This window comes from Otolemur garnettii, unplaced genomic scaffold, assembly GCF_000181295.1.
Source record: "Otolemur garnettii isolate 467f Iridium unplaced genomic scaffold, OtoGar3 scaffold00057, whole genome shotgun sequence".
Lineage (NCBI taxonomy): Eukaryota > Metazoa > Chordata > Mammalia > Primates > Galagidae > Otolemur > Otolemur garnettii.
This window is the reverse complement of record NW_003852452.1, coordinates 7258791-7264129: the sequence shown is the minus strand read 5'-3', so window position 1 is coordinate 7264129 and position 5339 is coordinate 7258791. Positions and strand designations below refer to the sequence as shown.

General features: G+C 44.7%; 1 protein-coding gene across 1 annotated transcript in view; it reads right to left on the bottom strand.

Moving 5' to 3' along the window:
• KLHL42 (kelch like family member 42) overlaps positions 1-5339 on the bottom strand; it is a 21227-nt gene that overhangs the window by 7772 nt on the left and 8116 nt on the right. The gene's annotated exons all lie outside the window — the stretch shown is intronic.

The following is a 5339-nucleotide window of genomic DNA, read 5'->3' as shown; positions in this document are numbered from 1 at the left end:
GGGCCCGGGCTGGGGATTCGAACCCGCCACCTTAGGTGTACGTGGCTGGCGCCTTAGCCAGTTGAGCTATAGGCACTGAGCCAACTTTTTTTTTTTTGTTCTCCAAGCTAGAGTACCATGGTTCCAGTCTAGTTCACGGCAACCTCAAACTCCTGGGCTCAAGGGAGCCCTGGGAGCATGGACTCCCAAGGGAGCTCCTGCCTCAGCTTCCCACATAGCTAGGACTACAGGCACCCGCCACAACATCCAGCTAATTTTTCTATTTTGAGGAGGACAGGGTCTCCCTCTTGCTCAGGCTGGTCTCAAACTGGTGTGCTCAAGCAATCCAGGAGCTTCAGCCATCCCCAGAGTGCTAGGCTTATAAGCGTGAGCCACTACACCCAGCCTATCACAATATTAAATCACTTTAAAAAGAGAAATGTATTGGCTTCAAGCCCCACAGTCAATGTAGAATTAAATGCTATTTCAGCTTCAGATACTAGGGAAGTCACAGGACTTTTGAACTGAAAAGTAGGCCTAAATTAAATTGTTTCAAACAGTGAAGCGTACAGGGAAGTAACTGGTCCTTTGAAAGCTGGAGACTAAATGTTTAGGAGTGCTGGGTCGGCCTGCTGTGGTAAGTCCAACAGTCTAAAATTCACAAGAGTCTGAGCACCGGCTTGGTACCACAGGTAAGGACCTGGGCACAAACCTGGAGACGCTGGTCCCAGGCCCAGCTCTGCTGACAACATGCTATGTGACCCTCGCCCAACCATTTCACGTCCTCATCTCTGAAATGGGGATAAAAGCCACCCCAAGGTAGTCCAGATGTTTAAATCAAATACTTTATTGGAAAGTACTACACAGAGTTAAGATACCAAATTTCGCAGTTTTTGAGTATTTGAAACAAAGTTGCTAGATGAAGTGAATTTTAAGGCCACATCTAATTCAAACACAATGATCTCTTCGGAAATTCCAAACGATATCCTAAGAGAGAATGAAAGTAGAGTCTACAAAGTATAATATCTAAGAGGGTGATTAAGCAGCAGCCTAAACAAGCAGGCCATGTTTGATCTCTGAACCGGTGCTAGATAAACATTGTTGCATTATGCTATGTACACAAACTATGTTAGTGATAGCCACTTCCTAAGGAATTAAGATTTTCTGGGCAGCACCTGTGGCTCAGAGGAGTAGGGTGCCGGCCTCATATGCCAGAGGTGATAGGTTCAAACCCAGCCCTGGCCAAAACTGCAATTAAAAAAAAAGAGAGAGAGAATTAAGATTTTCTTAAAATGTTCCTATAATGTTTCTATTTAAACATTCGTGGTTTTTTTGTTTTGTTTTGTTTTTGAGACAGAGTCTTACTTTGTCACCCTCAACAGAGTGCCGTAGTGTCACAGCTCAAAGCAATCCCAAACTTCTGAGCTGAAGCACTTCTCTTGCCTCAGCCTCCCGAGTAGTGGGACTACAGGTGCCCACCACAACGCCCAGGCAATTTTTAGAGATAGGGTCTCACTCTTGCTCAGGCTGGTCTTGAACTCCTGAGTTCAGGCAACCTACCCGCCTCAGCCTCCCAGAGTGCTGGGATTGTAGCCATGAGCCACCGCACCCGGCCTTAAATGTGTTTCTGTCACAGGTCAAATAGAGTATTCTTCATCAAGAGCCCCTTCCTGTCCATTAAACCCAGCCAGCCATTCAATTTTTCATGCCAGCAGACTTCACCAGGGTGGCAGTTACTGGGGGGTCCCTGATTCAGGCTGCTTACCTTTCTGCTGCCAATGGTCCTTAAAATCCAACCAGGATGCCCTCTCTGTGTGTGCAAATTTAGGGAACCAAAGGAAATAAAGCTTGTAAATAAGCGCTAAATTTTACCAGCCCACAATTTGTTTTTACTCCCCAAAGGTACACAGATAGAGAGTAAATTTTTTAAGATCAAAACAATATTCAGAAGAATATTTACCCATCAGAACCATTTATCCTAAGCAAACATGTAAGGGGCTTCTTTTTAACTCTGAATGAATAGGCAGTAAACAATTTGATCTCTCCAGACCCCAGTGTGCTCAAATTCACTTGAAGGGAAAGGCCTTTTTTTTTGAGACAGAGTCTCATTATGTCACCCTTGGTAGAGTGCTGTAGCGTCACACCTCACATCAACCTCAAACTCTTGAGCTTAAGCGATTCTTTTGCCTTAGCCTCCCACGTAGCTGGGACTACAGGCACCCGCCACAACGTCTGGCTACTTTTTTATCGTTATTGTCATTGTTGTTTAGCAGGCCCGGGCTAGATTTGCACCCACCAGCTCCAGTGTGTGTGGCTGGCGTCCTAACCTCTGAGATATGGGTGCCGAGCCAAGAAACACTTTTTAATGTTGAATTTATTTTAAGATGAAATTGCCACTTAAAAACAACATTTGTTAAAGAGGTGCACTGCTACAGTTCCGAGCCCAGGCTCACACAGGGAAATCTCAGACACTCGCCCCCCATGAATAGCTATGTGACCTTGGACAAATTATTGAATCTGTTCATCTGTGCCTCAGTGTTCACATCTAAGAGCACAGTATCTGCCATACGGCAGGAGTTGAAAAGGACACATTTGCTGAAAAGGTCATTTCCTGGTGGCATTCTAAGGAATGCATTTCTTTTTTTTTTTTTTTTTAATTGAGACAGTCTCACTTTGTCACCCTTGGTAGAGTGCCATGGCGTTATAGCTTACAGAAACCTCAAACTGTTGGGCTCAAGTAATTCTCTTGCCTCAGCCTCCCAAGTAGCTGGGACTACCAGCGCCTGCCACAATGTCCAGCTATTTTTTTGTTTGTTTGTTTAGCAGGCCCAGCTGGGTTCAAACTCCCCAGCCTTAGCGCATGTGGCCAGCGCCCTAACCATTTAGCAACAGGCACCCAGCCCATTAGTCTAAATGTCTTAATCCCGAGGGTTGGTTTCCTGTTTGTCACCTGCAATGTTCACTGGCCATGATGTACCCTGGAACTCCTATACAAAGTGCTCTCTCATACACAAATTCCCACCACTTGGGGCCTCATCTCCTGCTTTCTGAAAATGATTTTTCTACCCTTCACCTCCCGAATGATAAAGGTATAAATCTGAGCTACCAACTGCTTTTTAAAATTATCATCTCTACAGTGTTTTCTTAATATTAACCCCTGACAGTCTACATTCAGGGGGCAAAATGAATTTAAAAGCCAAATAACAAGCCATGGGTTATACCTATATACCTGATTTACTTGCAATAAACAGAAATATAAGTGAGAAAAATTAGATAAAACGGCAGTCGAATTTCAACTTCACTTAAAACAAATAAAGTAACTAAGTAACATGGTAAGTATCATGTCTATAATCTCAGCACTTTGGGAGGCTAAGGCAGAAGGATTGGTTGAGGCCAGGAGTTGAAGAGTAGCCTGGGCAACACAGTAAGAACTCGTTCTTGTTAAAAATAAAATTTAAAAAAAAATTAGCTGGGCTCAGGAGCGGTAATCATGCCTATAATCCTACCTCTCTGGGAGGTGGAAGCAGGTGGATTGCTTGAGCTCAGGAGTTCACGACCAGCCTGAGGAAGAGTTAAGACCCTATCTTTACTAAAAATAGAAAAATCAGCTAGGCATTGTGGTGGGCATTACTCAGAAGGCTGAGGCAAGAGAATGGCTTGAGATTGTGTGGGCTATGATGAAGCCAAGGCACTCTATCTAGGACAATTGAAACAGACTCTGTCTCAAAAGAAAAAAAAAATTAGCTGAATATGGTGGTGCATACCTGTAGTCTCAGCTACTCAGGAGGCTGAGCGGAAGAATTACTCCAGCCCAGGAATTCAGCCCAGTGAGCTATTGTGATGCTACTACACTCAAGCATGGGCAAGACAGAGCAAAACCCTGTCTCTAAAAGAAACCCAAAACCCCAAATAACCAAAGAACAAAAACTAAGTAACATGAACCATGATAAATACCAGTGCACGGGTATGAAAGATGAACAACAGCTTATACGCCTGTAGGGAGGCAGGACACCAGAGAGGTCTGAGCAGCTTAGAGCCTCGCCCTGTGATTACATGGGAGGTAATTAAACTTCCTGGGCCTCAGTGTGCTCTTTGGGGAAATGGAGTTAATAATAATACTTATCTTGTGAGAGGCGTTGCGAGCACGAAATATACGTGACACCTAAAACAGTGACCACAATAGCTGGCTCAGGGTAAAAACTCAAGAAATGCAAACCATTGCTACAACTTGCCACACAGAGCAGCTTTTTACTATCAGAGTAAAAATTACAGTGAAATGCCAAGATCCTTCCACTAGTCTCAACCACTTAGGAGATGACAGTACAGTCTGTGAACCATCTAGGTCCTTCTATCTCCTCCTCCCCCTTTGTCTGCTTGCCTTTTGCCATTTCCCTGAGTATTGACCTCCCCTGGGATAAGAAAGGGGTGAAGAGGAAAAATTAGGAAACAGAAATAGTCATTGTTGGTACCTACTACCACCCCTGAGAAACCAAAAAAGCAAAAACAGAAAAACAATTTAAACTGGTGGGCAAGGTTAAGTTGTGGGGTGGGGAATGAACAGACATACAGTTTTCTTTCCTTTGTACAAATTATTCCCAGGCTCTCCTGCAACATAACCACAGAGGAAGCAGAGGACAAAACCTCCCAAGGGTTTCATGAATCTAGAAATGCTCTGAAATTAAGTTTTGGCTGAGAGGATAAGCAGCACCTCAGGAAAGGCTAAGGCCGACAACCATGACCTCACCTTTGCCAGGAGTCGCTCTCCCAGCCCTGCTATACTCACACACAGAGAACAGGAGGACTCGCCCCAAATCCATTTTCAGGGCAAAACATCAATGAAAGAAACTAACGACAAAGTATTCATGAACCAACTGCAACAACAGTGGCCAGTTCCAGCAAGTTATCACTAAGTAAAGCGAGGAGAGAAGGCAAGCGATTTTGTGGTCACGTAAATAAGCTTTTACACGTGAAGAGTCACATCCTGACAACTCAAGAGATCCCATCCATGCTCAGACCATCAGGGTACCTGGACTTCAAAGTGCCCTCTCCAAGAGTGCTGTGTCCTCATGTTGCCATTTTTAAAGACACGGGCATAGCACAAAACTTTATTTCACCCATCAGTGATCTTACAGCACATTTTTCTCCAGGGTACAAAAGGCTTTATTAAATCTCTCAATCCCAGGCTCAGTGCCTGTGGCTCAAGCGGCTAAGGCGCCAGCCACATACACCTGAGCTGGTGGTTCGAATCCAGCCCGGGGCCAAACAACAATGAGGGCTGCAACCAAAAAATAACCGGGCGTTGTGCTGGGTGCCTGTGGTCCAGCTACTTGGGAGGTGGAGGCAGGAGAATCGCTTGAGCC